The 21184-nt window shown below is 39.5% G+C and overlaps 1 protein-coding gene and 1 long non-coding RNA gene across 5 annotated transcripts in view; one reads left to right on the top strand and one right to left on the bottom strand.

Annotated features, from left to right (window-relative positions):
• Positions 1-13136, bottom strand: part of LOC101741191 (kielin/chordin-like protein) — a 68955-nt gene extending 55819 nt beyond the window's left edge. For 2 of the 4 annotated variants that reach the window (XM_062676160.1, XM_012689608.4), the window contains exon 1: positions 12928-13121. The gene's annotated coding sequence lies outside the window, so the exon portion shown is untranslated. Of the gene's footprint in view, positions 1-8512; positions 8603-12927 lie in introns of all 4 variants that reach the window. The other 2 variants (XM_021346911.3, XM_012689612.4) reach the window with 2 other exon arrangements.
• LOC134201357 (uncharacterized) lies at positions 627-2026 on the top strand. The gene is made up of 2 exons (XR_009976612.1): positions 627-1395; positions 1807-2026. It is a non-coding gene; the product is annotated as an uncharacterized LOC134201357 (long non-coding RNA).
• Positions 13137-21184: the final 8048 nt, after the last annotated feature.

The following is a 21184-nucleotide window of genomic DNA, read 5'->3' on the forward strand; positions in this document are numbered from 1 at the left end:
GAAGGAATCGTCTAAAACAATTCCATAGGGACTCGTTCAGAGCATTGAGAGAACTGATGTAATGGGCCAATGGACATACGTTAGGTTGATCTATGAGAGTTTCTAGCTAGCAACGGAACGGCGTTATATTTGGAGAAATCTAATATCGCTATTTAAGTTCCCCTTAGAGCCAAAGGCCAAGATAAATAAATAACTATTAAAGATTATAACTTTTAATACCTCAGATTATATTCTAGTTTAAGCACTCACTTTTGGCTATGGAATCATAGAAATATTCGGTAATAAATTTTAGAGTAATAACCAAATCCATTCAATCGTTAGTACGAAAATATCTTTATTTTAACTTATGATGATGATTAATTGGCACGCTATGAAATAACATTTTTATAACAATATTTCATGTTTAATCTAATTACGTTCACAGAATAATTAAGTCTAAAAGTTTTCTTAATAAGAGCCAATATAATTACGAATTTTTCAATTACGATACTTTTTTTTTTTATTGCTTAGATGGATGGACGAGCTCACAGCCCACCTGATGTTAAGTGGTTACTGGAGCCCATATCAAATCAAATCAAATCACGTGTTATCCTTTAGGCCACGACGACTTCTAAAATACAGGACAAATTCATGTTACAAGTTAACTTTATTAGGTTAAACTTTAAAGATCTTACAAAATAATATATTCGCGAGTCGTAGACATAGTTAACTACTTTTATTTTACTTTCATGGCTTAGTTTCGCATTTACCCAAAGTAGTAGGTAACTTTTTTGGCACAATATTCAAATGACGACTATTACCACCTTAGTCGTCCGTGACTAGGAAAACTGTAGAGTATTTCGAAACGTTCGTAACAAATAGTAAAGTAATTTCAATAAAATCTACCAATTTTGATTTCATTGAGAACATTACAAGTTTATATATTACTACCTATTGCTGTATTGTTTGTTTAAAAAAGTTGTTAGATCTGTAAACTAATAGTGCAGAAGATAGAAGCACCTTACCAATCACTGCATCGATTGAATAAATGATAAGGGTTTTGCGCATTTACGTTGTAGATGTCTATGGGCTCCAGTAACCACTTAACACCAGGTGGGCTGTGAGCTCGTCCACCCATCTTAGCAATAAAAAAAAAAGAAAAAAAAAATTCACTACGTAGATATAATTCTAAAATTGTAATTCGTGATCCTAGCCTGACCTAACCTAACCGATCTGGATTTTAATGGATCTTTCCATCGATATCTGTTACGTTGGCATGAAGGAGAGCTACGCTGAGAGGTATTTTCAGGTGTTTGTTCCTGCTCTTTTCATCGTTTAGAACGGTCCGTTCTCTTGGAATCTTACTCTCTTGATTTTGCCAGTGCAAGCAATATGGCGGAAATACTGCTGAATTCGGTAAGCACACTGCGGAGTCTTTGCGAGCGTTGTAAATAAGTTGATCTTTTGTTACTATTTTGTTAATTAAACAGTAAAACTTCAGTGGAAATTTACTAATAACTGATTTAAAAATAACAGTAAAACAGTTCATTGCCTTTGAATAAATTAGTAATTTTCTGTTTATCGAAATCACACTTAATTTCTGTTAATTAATTATACGAGCACGCGATTCGATGATTTGAAATGCTTATAATATTGTCGATTAAGAATGTATTGTTTTTAAATTAACTACCGTAAAGAATTAACACTGTTGAAAAATTCTTAATTAACAATTTCCATGTGTAATGTTTACATAATAATATATAATATGTAACTTATACGGAGTAATGACTGAATATTTTTCTCTTCTCACTCGACGAACATTTTCAGCTCGCTTTTTCCCTCGGCTCGGCACAAGGCAATTAATGAAGGCCATTCATTAGTACTTTCGGAACATCGGCCATATAACACGGAAAGTCAGAGCGAGGCTGTACTGAAAACTGGATTAATGAACAAGTTGTTCTCGTGTGCGAAGGAAAACATAAAAAAAACACGAAAATGAGTTTATTAGCTTTTCAGCGTAGTAACACGATGACATGAAGATTTTGCCACATAAACTTTCTACAAAATAAAAATAAAGTTAATTTTCTATTAATAAACATCTGATATTATTCAATTTTATCATATTTTAATTTTATCATGATTTTATCATAGCCCACCTGGTGGTAAGTGGTTATCGGAGCCCATAAACATCTACAACGTAAATTACGCCACCCACCTTGAGATAATATGAGTTATGATATAAAGTCTCAGTATGTTACAAGGGCTGCCACACCCTTCAAACCGAAACGCATTACTACACGGCAGAAACAGGCAGGTAGGTGGAACATACCGGTGCGGATTCATAAGAGGTCCTACCACCAGTAATTGCGCAAATTATAATTGTGCGAGTTTGATTTATTAAATATCTCACAAACAACAATTTCCGGGTATATATTTAGGGACAACCACCACACCAAAACATACATAAAAGCAAAAATGTAAATTGAATAATATTGCTTAAATCACCTTCGTTATTCAACAATAACAGATTATCTAATATCAGAACTAATTCTACAAAGGAGAAGAATGCAGTAGCCACGGATAAATATGACGTCACCCAATGAAAATAGGTCGATTCGGTCGAACGAGCCTGCATCCTACTATATTACATTGTTGGCAGTAACATATTATATACGAATAACTAGGTAGGGTAAATGTATTAGAAATTGATTTGAGTTAAGGTCGTGCGGGAATCCAATTTAGCTTCCACCGTATATCGTAATTAGGCAATATGTGTGGGTATCTCAAGAATATTAAGTTATATTCATGTCCATGCTTGGTGTAGTTTTTTTTTTTTTTTCACGCGTTCAAATTGAAAACTTAAAACACATTTACACTCTAAATTTTTAAATTAGAAGTCATAGAAAAAATCATCAGTTTTCAAATTGTTAGTAAATAATTTTCGATTACCCGATATAATAAACTCAATGCTCGACACGGAATCCCGTGCATCTTCACGATCTAACAAAATCTATGTTCCTTTAAAAACGTCAAATTACAATTTTCTATGCAATTAATTTCATACGTAGACCGAAACCGCACACTCAATTCAGCAAATCAGAGTTTCTCACGTGCTTTAAGAACTAAATACTGGTCTCCATAATAATACAATAGAGCATTAGAGTAATCATCGTTAATTTCACATGTTTTTTTTAAAACAGAAACCAGAGCAAAAACCTCCACATAAGGCTTAATGCCTCGTAATGTCCCGTAATTGCTGTAGACCCGAGGAACGCATTAAGCCCCAAATTACACGAAGGCCTACATCAGATACCTATTCATGCATAAAAAGTGTGTCGTATGCTAGAATCTAATTGCCACACTTGTTTTTTTATTGCTTAGATGGGTGGACGAGCTCACAGCCGACCTGGTGTTAAGTGGTTACTGCATCCCATAGACACCTACAACGTAAATGCGCCACCCACCTTGAGATATAAGTTCTAAGATCTCAGTATAGTCAGTATTAAGATATCATATCATAAGGTATAGATCTCAGTATTAAGATATAGCACCGTCCAGTTCACTTATTCCTCTCCCTGCTAGGTTGCCTGGAAGAGATCGCTTTCAGCGATAAGGCCGCCGATTTATATCACCGACTTTTATTTGTTTTATTAGTTTACTCTGTACATAATATGGTGTTAAATAAAGAGTAATATTATTATTATTATTTATTTATATTTATTTAAAATCTTATTAATTACATAATATTTTTTAAAAAAATATTAAAAATACAATTTTTAAAAAACACTATATAAAAATAGATTGCCGCTGATGGCGGTGTCTACGACACAAGCCACCAGTGGTTAGGACTCCAGAGTGAGAAACCTCCTCACAATGCGTGCAGTATCGAGGATAACTGCTTTCTGTATTAGGCCCTTAACCCAGCTGGATAACGAAAGTTTCTTAAGATGTTGATCGAAACTTTTCGCTATCAAGCCGTGTACCGATACAACTATTGGAACAATGATGGTTGAATCAACATGCCACATGGCGGTAGCCTCGTGGGCCAGGTCTAAATATTTTATTAATTTGTCCTTTTCTGCCTTCACGAGGTTCTCGTCATGAGGAATGGTGACATCAACCAACACTGCTCGACGCGCAGATCGATCTATTATCACAATATCGGGTTTATTGGCAACAATATACCTATCCGTGATAATAGATCGGTCCCAGTAGAGCGTAACATGACCATTATCAAGAACTGGTTGAGGTTGGTATTGGTAATAAGGTACAGCAGAATCAAGAAAACCATATTTCAGAGCAAGTTGTTGATGGATAATCCTAGCCACTTGGTTATGTCTATGCAAGTACTCGCCGTTAGCAAACCGAGAACAGCCAGAAACAATATGTCTAATAGACTCTCCCGGACGGTGGCATGCCCGACAAATGTCGACCGTCCCATCCTTTAGTATATATTTCCGGTAGTTGTTCGTCATGATAACTTCGTCCATAATTGCAAAGATAAAACCTTCAGTTTCCCCAAAGAGGTTACTGAATCGTAACCAGGCCACGGAAGCTAATTGGTCTACATCAGGCCCTGTGAGAGCCCGGTAGAACCTACCGTGTAACTCCTTGCTCCTCCATACGGTTATGCGATCTGAAATACCCTCTACCTTCAGCCTCTTCCAATTCCCGTTAGCTAAGGATTATTATTATTATTATTATAGTTACAACGTCTGCCCCACCCTTCAGACCGAAAGGCATTACTGCTTCACGGCAGAAATAGGCAGGGTGGTAGTACCTACCATTGCGGACTCACAAGAGGTCCTACCAGCAGTAAAGAAACAGTGATATTTTATGTTTAAAACTTTGTCTTGTTACCTTAAAACGAACGACCATTCGTTTTGCCTTCTTTGACTTCTACATCGACCATATTATTGTGAATTCAGGTCGTACATGTCATAATGACTAACTAAAACTTTCGCTTGACGCTTTCAATTACAACACAAAGAATTTATGTAGGTACGCCTCCTTACGTTGAGCGAATACTGAGCATGGTGTTGCGCGGCTTAAACTCAAACAATATCGCTTACACCGTAATTTTTTTTATTGCTTATATGGCTGGTGGTAACTGGAGCCCATAGATATCTACAACTTAAATGCGCCATCCACCTTGAGATATGTTCTAAGGTCTCAGTATAGTTACAACGGCTGCCCCACCGTTCAAGCCGAAACGCATTACTGCTTCACGTCAGAAATAGGCGGGGCGGTGGTACCTACCTAGTAATAAACTCTTGAATGACAAACTATTCGTAAAGACAGTAATAATATCAAACTATTTATTAGTAGCTGTAAAAAGCGTCCGTGATTTGACATCGGTTTAGTAAAATGTAAACTTACTTGAGATTTCTATTTTAACTGGATTCTGAGTTAGTATAACGAAAATTGCCTTTCATTAACGAAAAATATATTTTAAAGTCTTATTAAGTATTATAAAGTTTTATTTTACGTATTTTAATATATTCTGTGTTCATTTATCAGATAAATTAAATCTTTAAGTGCTATCTAAGTAGAATATTACAAAATAGAATAAGTTTACGTAATACAGTATTACACAGCTTGACTAGTACGTATTATTTATGGAACACTTTAGCAAAATATTTTATGAACTCAATATATAATATAAATACGAATAAGCTTTGAGTATTTAAGATATGCGTTTGTTTACTTCTTTGTCTATTGTATATTCAATGACAATCTCTCAAGTCATTGCTCTTCCATCCATAAAAAGATGAAGTACATTGTAGTTAAGTATGTCATGTAAATGTTTTTTTTGTCGTTTTTAAAACCCATGTCGAGGGGTGAAAGGTGGTTTAAAAGACATTTCTCTTAATACACGACATCTATCTGATGAAGGTCCATTTTATTTGGTACTAGTTTTTGCCCGTGACTCCGTCCGCGTGGAATAGTTACTTTGGCATAACGCTAATATTTACCCACACTTCATTTACGCAGAAAGTGAAAATATTTTTGAATTATATAATGTCAAGGAGCTTTTTAAACCCCTATTTTGAAACATTATTTATTGGTGCTCCACTTGTATTGGCCTTACCGTGATGTTATATAGCCTATAGCCTTCCTCAATAAATGGGTTATATTAATTTATTTTATTTACACTGAACGGTTATTACACTGAAATAATTTTTCAAATCGGACCAGTAGCTCCTGAGATTAGCGCGTTCAAACAAACAAACTCTTCAGCTTTATAATATTGGTATGGATTAGCATCAACAGTTCGAGGTTTTTAATTGTACTTCAATTGAGTTTACCCAAGCCGACTTAACCTAATAGATGTATGGCTCTAATAAAGAAAATTAAAAAAAATTAAGCTTACCCCATTCAAATAGCTCAAGAAGTTTTTTATTGTTTCCAAATACTTTTTCCAATTTTTAAACATTAAATGTCTTTCCTGTAAACTTGAAAAAAATCTTCATTAAACCAAACAGTATCTCACCCCTGGATATAAATACATATTATTTTACGTGTTTTCATTTGTTTCATATTTCACCTGTAATGCCATCGAGTATATTATACCATACTCAGACAACAATGGAGACGAGACGGGCTGCGAAACTATAGGTACGTACTTGCTGCCCACATTACGATGCTTGAGCACGCCTGCTCACGCATTCCTTTGACATAAATCTGTTTGTCATTCTTCATGGTCTCAACTACATATTCGGTCAGATACGACGTGAATCTATGGATTCATCACTTACAATTGGATAGACTCTTGGTTCGATAGTGCACAGAATAAATTATTTCACTGTTCGAGATGCCCTTAACTTGTTTGAAAACTAGTGAAATTCATTAACGCTCTGCTGTGACTATCTCTAATTCTATGACATATTAATATCGATTTCTTGAAACTACTCGCGTACTTTGACAAATGTCTCCGCTGCAGTGCCAAAAACTATATCAGTTTCGTTAGAATTAGAAAGAAAAGCTCGGCAACGAATACAGAACAAATTCTTCAACACATCATTGTATAGATTGCATATAATAAAAAAGGCTATAAAAAATATCATTGTAATACAAAATATAAAAAATCAGAAGCCAATATCTACAGATTTGTATTGTAGGAATAATAAGCAAGCTACCGCCATACAAAGGGAATGGTTCAAAGGTCGTATTGTTCGCGATAACTTCCATGATATCAGCAATAAGAAGCTACAAGGGTGTGTCTGGAAAAGAACCGTTTTCAACTTCGCAAAGAGCAGCCTTGGGCACCTGACTCGGCACTTTTACACCATTCTACCCTCGTTTCACCCTCACCCTTATTTTCTGAGTGGATGTCTGCATACGATATTGTTACATGATATCTAGTTATAGAAATAGAAACACCACTATTTATATTTGATATTTTAAACATTATCATGAATAATAAAATAATTTATAACCCCAATGACTTCGAACTAGACTTTTCTCATTTGATTAGTGATGATGATAATGTTATATACGAGACAAGACCAAGTGAACTAAAAATTCTTCATATTCTCAGGCACTTTCAGTTCCAATAAAGCATCAATAAGGTAAGCAAGCAAAAGAAATTTCTATAATAAATTCATTTTGTCCATACCATCGCTTGTTCGTTTGGAATTTTAAAAGAATTCCTTTTATAATGGAGTTCATAAAATTTAAGATATTTTTCTGCGCATTTCTACCTCAGCTCAACAAGAGCTGCTTACTATGAAAGTATACTTTTGTTAGCCATAAAACAGTTATTCGTATATATAATAAAATCTTTAAAAGACAGTAACTTCATTAAAACTCCTTCATTGGTTTTTTTTTTTCACATTTATTGACACTAAATTCTTTCCCTGCTTTTCAATACTACAGTTTTCGTGGACAATGATAAGTAAGGTTTTATTTGTGTCTGCGAGTTACGAAAATCGAAGTGAATAGTATAATTACTTCATTAAAAGCGTAGTCCAATCGTTATTATAATCCAATGGAGTTGACCTCTCGTGTCAAGATAGCCTTCTGTTTCCGGGTCTACGGAACTTATACAAAGCCAATAAAAAAATAGTCTAGCTAAATACGCCACACTGTAAAAATAGGACGCATCTAACTAGCCAAAAACAAAGGTGTGTTCGCGGGAGCTATTGTTACGCTCTGCCACTCTGTGAATGGATGAAAAGAAAACATGTCAAACGAAAAACAAAATAGACACGGCCTTTGTGGACGGGCTTGTCATACTCTGATACGGGTCGGATGAAATAATATTTGACTTTATTTAACATGCCCTTCGGGATTCGTAGATAGGCTCAATTGTGTTTCAACGTTTAGTGTCGGTTTTTTAGCTCCATTTACTTTTCGTGAATTCATTGCGCGTTTTATTATGAATTTGATATGAATAATATATACACGATATTATTTAAAGGGCCATTTTGGAGTTTTGCAAATAAGAAAATCGTAACAAGAACTAATTAAATAATAGTCTATATAATGTAGATAGCTACGAAAGTATAAAATATTTAGTATGATTACATACATGCCTTTGAAGCGGTAGGCAGCTTCTTGGCTGAGATGATGATGAGTGACGGTAATCACTCACCACCAAATGCGCCGTATGGCTGTTTACCTACAATAACAATAAAAGATATATATTCGTATATCACAACCTATCCCACATGCCATATTCAAATTTGTGTACAAAAAAAAAGAGACCGCTATTACACTAATGGAATGAACTAAACGAAAACTCCACTAACCGTCAATTAGCAGAATAATCAATTATAATTGTTGAAGCAATTTTCATAGTAGCCGAAATCAGTTAAAACAGATTACTATCGCTTGATTTTAAATTAAGTATGATACTTGAACACTACCGTAAATGTTAATTTGGAGAGGTCAATGATTAATGGTTATAATAATCTTAAAGTATTAGCGATTCTTGTTAGCGATACCACAATTGGAAACATACTATACTGAGACCTTAGAACTTATATCTTAGGGTGTGTGGCGCATTTACGTTGTAGATGTCTATGGGTTCCAGTAACCGCTTAACACCAGGTGGGCTGTGAGCTCGTCCACACATATAGGCAAAAAAAAAAAAAAAACAATCGGATTGTTTTATTGCATTTCATGATGCTTTCTTGACTTTTCTACTATTCTTTAACTCTCTACTTTTTAGTCATCCACAATGAAGGAAAACAACGAAAAAGAAAATGACTCGTATGAATAGCTCTGTCGCTTTCTACCTTGAAGCAATCAAGAGCTCTAGCTTGAAAGGTTATTTAGTAGAAAACGATAGTTTTTATCCAATAAAATTGAGCCTTCAATCAAAGTTTAATAATCAACCATTTTCGTAGGTCCATATTTTGAATTTCGAAATTAAGATCATCATGCATTTTTTAACCGGTCATAAATTATTTCAAACACACTATCTTACTGATTAAATGTTCTAGTACAAATCCATAAACAATGTCTTAATTGTCTGAAAAACCTTTAAAACATTTTATAGGTCTTTCGCGAGCCGTAGACATAAACAATAAACACGAGATAAACCTGTAAAAGTAGTTTTAAATTATTGCATTGGTCGTTATCCCTTTTACGTTAAGTTTATAGATAAATAATTTAAATTAATTATTTCTCTTAAAGGCCAAAGTAGTAAATTAGTAGAAATCACTATTTAAAATGCATGCCTATATAGTTTTTACATTGTAATGTAACTACTAATGAAGTGTGTATGTGTGTCTTGTAAGCCTTACAATATACGTACATACATCAACTCGCTAATTTTATAGTTTTATTTAGCCTTAATAATAAATTACTCCGGCACTCCTTCATATTCAATAAATATTCGTTATTTATATAAACATTTCTTCTAGAACATTCACAACTTAAACTCCAACACCGGCTAGACGCCGTTTATTCATAAAAATATTTAAAAGTCATAAGTAATTAATAACCAAAAAAGACATGAAACTTATAGTTTTACATTGAGGCTATTTATTAGTCTTCGTCTACTATTGAAAAATTAAATTAATTATTAATGTTTTAGCCTTTTTTTCTTTCTCGGATAAAGCATTGAAATTCGATAGTTAATGGAATTCAATAACTTGATTAAAGACTACTTTATTCATAATGAAGCACTTTTAACTTGTCCTTTGAAAATTTTGATTGTCTTTGAACAGTCTATTTTACAGAGATTGAAACGCTTTCGCTTCAAATTTGAGGAATTTATATTTCAAATTACGTTCCGTTTAAATGCTTGTAATTTTGTTATTAATTTCATTATAGTAACATTGAATGCTTAGGTTTGATTAGGGATTCCAGACAGTCTACAGATCTTTACAATGTTGGACACAAAATACATACTACACAAATCGTTGTATGCGTAAATCAAAACTTTAAAAGACAATTACAACGAAATGTGATGAAATGATTATCTTGTGAAATCTTACACAAAAATATTTATAATAGAATCAGCAGTATAGTAATCTCTTACTGGCGGTAGGACCTCTTGTGAGTCCGCGCGGGTGGGTACCACCACCCTGCCTATTTCTGCCGTGAAGCAGTAATGCGTTTCGGTTTGAAGGGTGGGGCAGCCGTTGTAACTATACTTGAGACCTTAGAACTTGTATCTCAGGGTGGGTGGCGCATTTACGTTGTGGATGTCTATGGGCTTCAGTAACAAGGTGGGCTGTGAGCTCGTCCACCCATTTAAACCATAAAATATATATATATTTCATTCCCGATTCTGCGGACCGAATGGTAAGCAGTCGACGTCGCTCAAAACACGTCATCCCGGATCCTCCCGGTCCACTAACGGTGCTTTTAGGTACCCCAAGCACCGGTCATCGTTCTCTAAGAACCCGTCGCTTGCGACGAAGAGCGCGGCAAGTAAAATAATCCACAGACACAGCCCACTGAGTTTCTCGCCGGACCTTCTCTGTGGGTCGCGTTTCCGATCCGGAGGTAGATTCTGCGAAGAACGGCTCTTGCTAGGGTTCATGTTAGCAACAACGTCGGGTTTGAGCTTCGTGAGCTCACCAACTCGCCCGGTGACGCTGATATGTTTCTCTCAAGACCATCAGCTTAGGTAGGAAATAAAATGTCTTAATTACTGTTTACTTTATTATTAATCTAATTAATTTAACATGAAAATTTAGTCTGTCTGTACATAGACCAAAAGAATTTACTACTGCCTGATCCGTATTTTTATTCCATAGTACTAGTTCCCGCAAGAGATTCGCTTCGCGCTAAACTCTTCAACGGCTTTCTCTGCCTTGTTTGAGTCTCGAACAATCTGAGGTTCTGATTCAGTTTGTTGTACGACAAACGATTCGACTTCAACAAACTCTTATCTACAGGGAATCAGTAGTATGACATTGTCCTCCCAATCCAAAAATAATCCGAACGGCGTTTAGAGGACAGGGCAATGATACGAAATATCCCGAGGGTCGAAACGCCGGCAAATTAATTAATTTTAATAAAAACCCTCAAAGTATATACCACCTCGGGCGCATCTCACCCTTATCCTATTTTCCAATCCCAAGCCCAGGGCATAATTCTAAAAAGTTCCAAAATATCACCGAACTAGAGAAACAAAATATCAACTTGGATTTAATTTGAATATAAATATTTTTATGAAATAAGGCTTCAAATATTTGGACGATAGTGTGGCCGTTGTAAAATCTACATATAAATTTAAATTTCAACAAACTTATTTACAGTCATAGCACGACTATCAAAGGTCTTGAAGCCTTAATCTTTGTACGGCATTTATCGGGTACTACATATTTCATCTGCATATTCTATATTTACCTACATAATATTTAGATCATACATAGAACAAGGAATTGTTAAAATATTGGTTTTCAGTATTTTGTTACATGAAAGAGAAATATGTGTACGACATTCCGTACATAATTATTCCTGTCGGACTTTACCTGTACCCAAAGAAATTCCACGCGGAAATTCCAATTCTGTACCTTTAATTACTCACATACTTGAAGATTTAGACGTGTGCCTTTATGAATTAATTCACGCGTACTATTAAAATTAAAATTTGAATTGAAGGAAGGAATATACAGTTCACAAAAGCTATAGATTTGGTATGAATGGCCAACTGATGGAGTGAATTGTACGGTTCTAAAATCCTTTCAACTATGGGAAGCACCGATCACGATCTAAGAATGTGAATTAATACATATTGATGAATTAATATATGAAACATATAAAGGATGACATAGGACACCCTAGGAGCAATAATCATGAGCTCAAAACGAAATATTTTTATTATTAAATATGGTTACAAATATTCACATGTGATATTTCCATAACCGTTGTACAACCCCTTGATCATTCAAATTAATTTCAAATAAGGTGCTTAAACATCTAACTTCGATTGATTTTGGCGGCATTACCAATTTTTTTATTATTACTTAGCCTTACATAAAACAGTCTTATTTGGAATAATGGAATTATTTTTTTACACACTTGTTGATTTATTATGGTCTCTCGAAGCATTAGCTCGCAAATATCACTTGTGCAGATATAATGAATTTATAAAGCATTCGGATTGTTATATTAATTGATCACAACAATAAAATAACGTTTCTCAATAATATTAAGAACTTTAATGTAGGTGAAAATAAATTAAGTTAGATACGTTCATTTTTAATTGGACGAGCGACTGGTGCGCTAACAAAGCGTGACGGCGCGATAACTGCTCGCTAAGCTATATTCAAGTTATGCGAGTCGAGTAACTTTCACATTTTTTGCGCAAACAACAAATAAAAAACTCAAGACTCTCTGCATGCCGGGCCGATGCGTCTTCGAAGCGGTAGAAAATATCATACAGCAACTGAACGATCGGTATCCATTCACAAAACAAACAATTATATTTTGAAAGTAATATCTGTTGAACCACTAAAGTTTGGTAATTAAAAGAACACACACCTCCCGTTGATAATGTGTCGCTCCAGATTTGCTCCCGATATCCTTGCAATTGTTCACAAATCACTTTCGCGTCACTTCACGATCACTAGAGGCAAGTAAAGTATCACTCGCGGCGAAGTATCGGCGCCGTAAATCGATTAGGCCAGATCGACGGGTATACGATTCGAGCGCCCGTTGCAGACTGTGGACTGGTCGCGGTGTCCGTGTATAACGCGCGGCAACGCGGCTTGTCTCGAATCAAGGCCATGCAAAACGCTGCTCCCATTTCCCCCAGTGGAAAGTGTTCGTATCCGTGATCCGTGCCCCTTTCGGGCAGGTGTGGGAGAAAGCACCTAAAAACTTAATCGTTCTGAGTCATTCGGCGAGATGATTCGGTCGTCGATCGTGTTTTGGTCAAACATCTGACCGATTGTCGAAAGTGAAGCGACCGGTTTGGGAGTCGCCAATTCGGCTTAAAAAGAAAAGTTCGTTAGGACCGCCTTTATCGCAAATGTAAAATTTAGGCGCTTCGTTTGAAAATATAATGTTAAACAAGTGTCCAATTAAACTTAACATGCTTGGTTAACCTGTGAAACTTTTTCGCAAGTTACAAATGCAAATTACGTATTTAAGGGACCAAACAAAAAAATGCTGAAGTAAGAGTTATAATACAACGTCTAAGGGTCTAATTTCGTTCGGGGTCCGTATGTTTATTTTAAAGGCTATCTCGCATTCAGCGGTCTGAAATGAAAAATAAAAATATTGCCGTGAAGAGCGGTAAGGTTCATAAATTCTGTGGAACCGTAAATTAAAACTTGGCAGCAGTCCGCGAGAACGACATGCACCATTATAACGGATGCGACACTGTTTCTCTGCTCCATATAATATTTCGAAAACATTAATAATATATCCATATTTATAAATAAGTTTTCAAATATGCTTTCATCAGGTTAACATTAGAATGAATTTATAATTTCACGTTTCATTGTTATTCTGTTCAAATTCTTGGTTAGGCCAAAATTGTAAACATATATCTGTAAAAAATACAAAATTTCAGCTACAGTAAGTGTCTTTGTGAAATACATTTGGGTAAAGGTGTTTACGGTGTGTTTGAGACATATTATCTAAAACATAACACAAGAGAAAAGGTTATGTAAATGGGTAAATGTACAGGGGTAAGGTTATGGGGAAATGTAAATGGGTAAGCTTAGGGGTAAATGTACAACGTTAAATGGTGTGTGTAACGAGTATTTTGGTCACTATTTGGTATGTCACTTTCTAGAATACTCGCAAATACCTTGTTGAGTTTTTTAGTTTTAACTAGAAAAAGTTTTCAAAGAAAGTGTTTCATTCCGCCCCCAGATCCCCCTGTCACCTTTTATGTATAGAAATGGTAGTGTAAGGTAGAGGGGGAAGAGGTCGACGGAAGAAGACATGGATGGAGTGTGTGAATGACGATATGAGAGAGAGAGAGGAATGAGTGTTGAGATGACGGCTGATAGAAGAGAATGGAATAGAAAAATTCGCTGTGCTGACTCCACTTAGTGGGATAGGGTGGAGAAAAAGAAGAAGTGTTCATTACCCAAAACAAATTCTTGTTATTTTCGTCTACATCTGAACATCCATGTTAAATATAAAAAAACATTATACACTTTTTCGTTTAGCACTCAAAGGCGTTAGGAATGCTGTAAAATTTAATTTGATACCTACGACGGTTGATGGAATGGAAAAATTAATCGCATATAGGGCTGTCAATTTGGAAATTAAGTAACAACATTCTACTCTTCCTTATATACGAGTAGTCGTAGTCTTAATTAGAGGAGAGATATAAGGAAAACGGTTCGTTTATGTAACTTTTCTTTTATTTCTTTATTGTTTGTTGATGTGAACTTAAAGTTAGTTTGGTAATATGTAAATATACTATGAATAGTGGTTACGTGTCAACCAATTACTAACAAACGTCATTTCTGTTATGAACAATACATTACTTAGAGGGCTCGTACAACCAGCCGAATTGAATTTTTTTTTTTTTTTTTTTATGATTGAAAATTTACTGGTGACCCGAAGGCCTTTCCAGTTTCACCAGGACAGGTGGGCGAGCAAAGGCTCAGCCAAGAGGGGTGGGATTTGCTAACAACTGCCCGAGCGCCTCCGAAGGAGACCTAACAACTCAAGAGCAATTGTTTCGCGAATGAATCTACTACCGGATCGGAATCGCGACCCGCTGAGAAGATCCGGCGAGAAACTCAGCGGGCTGATGCATGGGTTAGGTTGCACGTCGACCTCTTTGTCGAGTTCGACGAGTACGGTTACCGGGGTCCCTAAGCCTGCCCCTAGTATTAGAGCTGAAGGCATCTAATGCAAAGGTTATTGGATCTGATGGATCCGTAAGGACGTGTCTAGGGCGTCGACGGTGACTGGCTCCTGCATGATCAGGATTCGGGGAGTAGTCAGCGGCGGCAACGATAAGGCGATTATCATGACGCATAGCCTTATCGAAGTATCGTTCCGACGCTGACTTCATGTATTTCCGAATTGATTCGAGGCCCAGGTCGTCGTGTAGGTCAACGTTCCTCACGAACCACGGAGCCCCGACAGCTAACCTGCAAAAGCGGGATTGTAGGGATTGGAGGGTGTCTATGTGTGTGCGGGCCGCGTGAGCGAACACCACACTCGCGTAAGTCATGACGGGCCTTATGCAAGTTTTGTAAAGTGTCACCTTGTTCCGAAGGGACATTTTACTCCGCTTACAGATCATGGGGTAGAGTCTACCGAGAATAAACGCGGCACGGTCACGGACTGATTTTATATGCGGGCGGAATGTCATCGATGCATCCAGGGTAACGCCCAGGTACTTGACCTTCCTGGCCCAGGGTATGGGTTGTCTAAAGAGAGTAATCGGGGGTGTGAGATTCCTCCTCCTAATCCGGGAGGAAATCCGTGTGGAGCTTCCCCTCTGAAATAGCACCGCAGTACTTTTCGCTGGGTTGATGTCTATGCGCCATTTTCGGAACCACTGTCCTAGGGCTAGGGCTGCGCTCTGAAGCTTCTTCGCGATTAGGGACTTATTTCTACTAGAATAGTAAACAGTCGTGTCGTCGGCGAATAAAGCTAAATGGGTCGGCGGCGACCGGGGAATATCGTTGACGAATAAGCTAAATAGGAGGGGTGAGAGGACAGAGCCTTGCGGGACTCCAGCTGTGAGAGGTCGTGGGGAGGAGCGGGTTCCCTCGACTCGATATCGAAAAGAGCGGTTCGACAAGAAGTCCCGTATGATGAGCACGAGACTATCCGGCACGCCCATGTTGAATAGTTTGAAAATCAAACCGTTGTGCCAGACTTTGTCGAACGTTTTTGCGACGTCGAAGAAGAGAGCTCCCGTGTATAACGGTTTTGGTCGATTAAGCCCCACAAGAATGTGCTCCGTGAGGCAGTGCACCTGTTGAACGCATGAGTGATTTGTACGGAATCCGAATTGTTCATCGATGAGAATGCCCTTGGATGAGACGAAATCTCTGAGGCGCTTGTAGAGCAGACGCTCATACAGCTTGCCTAGAGACATGAGGAGGCTAATCGGGCGGTAACTCGTCGGATGATTTTTTGGTTTACCGGGTTTATGTATGCCGATAACGTCCGCTTCTTTCCACACCGCGGGAAAGATACAGTTCGCCATAGCGGCATTGAAAATAGATGCCAACATCACGATGAGTTGGACGGGTAGAAGTTTAATAACGCGGTTAGATATACCGTCGGAACCGGGAGCCTTGCGAGGACGTAGGTCTTTGATCAAGTCTTTAACTTCCATCGGGGTGACGGGTGGTAACGCATCCGAGGGTGGCAAGGAGGCTCTGCGTTCTACCTCACTGTCTACTAATTCTACATGAACAGGGTCCACGGATTGAGTGCTGGGCGTGCACTGGGTTTGCAATGTATCGGCCAGCAGCTCTGCTTTTTCGTCATCATCAAAGGCCGCGAGTCGGCCTGAGGGGCCTACGAGGGGGGGCATAGTTACTACCGTATCCGATTTGAGAGTACGAGCTAAGCGGTAGTAAGACCTTTGGGAGGGCGCGAGTCCTTCTAAGAAATCAGACCATCTGGCATCTCGGACTTCGGCGATGCGAGACTTTACGTCGCGTTGTAGGGCACGCATTCGAATACGATTTTCCGCGGTAGGATACCTGTCGTAGGCGCGTATCGAGGCGTTCTTAGCTCTAAGGAGTTCCCTAATATCGTCGGACAATTTGAAGCGGTGAAGGAAGTCCTCCGCTACAACTTGTTTCGATGACCTATCTAATGTCGAGGTGATGTGTGATGTTAAGATGTCTATGGCTTCAGCGGTATCCTGAAGAGACGGGGTAGAGTCCGGGTTAAACGGGAGCGATGGTGGATCAGATTCAGCCAGGCTGATGCCCAGCGTGTGCCAATCCACCACAGTCCTCGTGACGGGAACGGAATCGGGAGCGCGACCGAGCTTCATAACGACGGGACGGTGGTCTGAATCTAACTCTGAAACTACTTCGATCGAGTGTAAGCGCAGAGTTACGTTTTTTAATAACGCTATGTCGAGAATATCCGGGCGATGCGCGATATTTAGCGGGTAGTGAGTCGGGGTTAACGGAGCGACGATATCGAAGGCGAGATCATCGACTAACGCGTCAAGCCGCCTGCCATTCGGGGTTGTGGTGTGTGAGTTCCACCTGATGTGTTTACAATTTAGGTCGCCCGCCAGAATGACAGAGCTCCCCATACCGAGCAGCGCCTCGATATCACTGCTTAGAACGATCTTATCCGGTGGAAGATAAACGGACGCGATAACGATCGGCGCGTGTCCCGTCAGTGAGATTCGGCACACTGATGCTTCGATATTAGCGAGCGCGGGAGGATCGAGCGGGACGCAATGCAGGGCTCTTCTATAGTAAATGACGGTACCACCACCACGAGCAGAGAGCCTGTCGTTCCTGACCATGTTATAGTTCGCGATTTTAGGGTCACAGCGCGCGGCCTTAAGTAGGGTCTCCTGCACCAAAAAGATATCAATTTGATGGTCACGCAAAAAGTCAGAAACCTGATCACGTTGATTTGCGAGACCGTAAGCGTTAAAAAATCCTATCGTCACGGATAGGGGCTTTATTCTACTTATATACGCCATTGATTACCGGCGGAGTGAGGGGAGGACGTACGTATTTAATGACGCGTATACGTCGGCGTATTCTTGCACAACGGCGATAAAGTGTTGTGCAGTGGAGGCAGCGCGAATGGCGTCACCCAAAGCGTTAACGCGCTCAAAGTTGATCGACTGAAAGAAGTCGATCGCTAAAGCGAGATTTTCGGACGCGGTCGGAGGGCAAGTCGCGGGAGAGGGACGAGTCGCGGGGGCGGGACGAATCGCGGAGGAGGGAGTTGTAGCCGTGTTCGTGTACGGCAGGGGTTTTGCCCAGGCCGAGACACTGGGCACCGCCGCCGGAACGAACGCTGGCTTAGCCTGCGACGCAGAGGGTGCCGAGGCTTTGATGTCTGGGCCGGAAGCTCGGAGGCGGTTTTGGCGGGCGACGCGGCGATTTATTTTCGGGGCTCGGGGGCATCCGCGGTAATTTGCGGGGTGACCCTGTGTTCGACACAGGACGCAGCTAGGCGGTTCCGTCGCGGTTTTTTGATCGCGAGTGCATAGGGCCGTGGCGTGATCGCCTAAACATTTGACGCATCGGGGGCGCGCGTGACAGTTACGGGAAGAGTGCCCATACAATTGACAGTTATGGCACTGGCTAGGAGTGCCTTTTTTATGGGGGGCTTCGACAGCGATACCAGAGAGCCTACAGACGGTCTGTGTGTTAAAGATTTTCTTACCCTCGGGGGTAGGCTGGAGGGCGACTAGAACCATATTATATGGCTCCCTACCGCGACCGGTGTGCATACGGTGCACAGAATTCACTGGTAGGCCTTGTTCTAACAGGTCGGCTTTTACGAGCTCTACATCTAACTCTTTAGGGATTCCGCGTATTACAACGCGGAGTTCGCGCTCCTCCTGAAGCGTATAAGTGTGGAAGCTTATACGCTCCTTACGGAGGTAAGAGGTGAGGGCCCTATGGTCATCAGATGAATGCACCTTTATTTGGATGCCGTTCGCGAGGTTACGGGCATTCGTGAAATTGATATTTTTGGCCTTAAGGGCCAGGGAAACTCGATCCCAAGCTGCCTTCTCTTGAAGGATTACCGGAGGAGGGGACTGGGTTTTATTTTGTGCCACCGGACGCGGCGACGGACTGGCACGGGCTGGAGGCGCAACGGGAGTCTGGGGGCGGGGGCGCGACGCGTTCGCGGCTTTGCTAATTTTAGCGGCCGCGGGAGCTCGAGACTCCGCGGCACGCTTCTTACCCTTTTGTACCAGGGTAAATCCATCCGTCGATGAGGCGGGGGCGAGGTCGACCTCCATCTCCGAGTCAGAGTCGGAGGACGAGGAGGCGGGCGCCGGTGACCTACGAGCAGGTGTTTTGGAGGGCGCGACGGAGGCCGCGGATGATCGCACAGCTGGAACGGTGGCCACGGCGGACGACGCAGCAGTTTTACTCGCCAGTATAGGCGACGCGGGAACGGCAGGCACGACGGAGGTTGCGGTGCTCGATGTAGAAGCTTTGCACGCAGGTACAGGCGACGCAGGAGCAGCGAGCACGGCGGAGTCTTCGAGAGAGCTCGCAGTGTGATTGGCCTTGAAAGCCAGAAACTCTGAGGCGAGCTGTGGATGACGAAGTCGGAGGAATTCCGCGAACACAGCGTCCATGATCGCTGAGTGCCCAGGTGGGGCGGCCCCGGGTCTTGAAGACACTCGCCTTGCGGCGAGGCCCCAACTTCTCGGACCTGAGCGGTTCTATTGAACACAGGTGGCGATGCGGCACGATTACTACAGGACAAAGAAAAAAACACAACAAAACGGAAATAACAAAAAGAAACAAAACAATTAAACACTTCCAGGAAAGCAGTTTGTCGGCAGATGTACCACGAATACAGAAATAACGAAAGGAAACAAAACAAATAAAAACTTCCAGGAAAAAACACTTGGTCGGCAGATGTACCACGAACACAGGCCGCGCGAACAATGGCCGGGCTAACAAAAGCCGGGCGAACAAAGGCCGGGCGATCGAGTGGTCGATGGGCACGTCCGCACGTTACGGGTGCCTCTATCAATTGAATTTTGAAAGGAGGTATAGTTATAAGTAAATATATTTTCAAAACAATGACTTTTCGTGAAGAGGTAGAGTCTAAAAAAAGTTTCATAGAAACAAGTAAAAATGCATTTCATTGATATTTAAATAATTAAAATGCTAAAAAGTTTTGTAGGGCCGAGACATCCCTCTGTACATATTATCTCCGACGCGACCCGTAAAAAGGTCTTAATTCATTCCTTTTACGGCCTTTTGGCTCTTGACACACGAGAAACAATGGAAATTGAGGGTTTTTCAACGTTTAAAAAAAAGGCCTGCCCTTTTCTCGTTATGCTCTTGATGCTTTTGTTGACGTAAGATATCTTTTGTTTGAAAAGGTCTGAAATGAAATTATGCAAATTATTAACATCGATCTTAAATGTGAAGATGGAGAATTATTTTATTTCAATAACGATATTAATAAGGAAATGAATAGAGTAGTATTTGTAGTAAGTATTTATATTTAACTAGCTGACCCGGCAGACTTCGTAGTGCCTCAATCGATAAATAAAAGACCTAAACTTTTGAGGGACACATTAAAGGAAAAACAAAATAGTTATTTTTATTTAATTCCAAGCCTTTTTTTATTTATCTACCTTTTAAACCTTCTCTGGAAGTCCACAAACAATTCAAGACCAAAATTAGTCGAATCGGTCTAGCCGTTCTCGAGTTTTAGCGAGACTAACGAACAGCAATTCATTTTTATATATATATAGATAGATTGTAGCATTTTTATCCTAATTATCGAGACTGCATAACTGTTTTGTATTCTTTTATCCGATATTCCAAAATAGAACAATCTTTATTTTTCGTGACTCGTAAACATAATTAAAATTACTTTAACGGTTTCATCTGACGTTTTTAATTGTTATCACAATATTTCCGACTTTTTGAATACTTTACCTACAGTTTTCGAGATCACGGACAACTGATAAAACAGTTAATAGATTCCATGATAGGATTTTCATACACAATAATTCCTGTTGTTTCACTTCTTTTTTTTCCTACCTATGCTGATAGCCTTTAGAGGCTATTTCAGTTTCGCCCTAACGTGTGTAGGTGAGCTCACGGGGCTCAAACCG

Source organism: Bombyx mori, chromosome 25, assembly GCF_030269925.1.
Source record: "Bombyx mori chromosome 25, ASM3026992v2".
In the NCBI taxonomy this organism is placed as follows: Eukaryota; Metazoa; Arthropoda; class Insecta; order Lepidoptera; family Bombycidae; genus Bombyx; species Bombyx mori.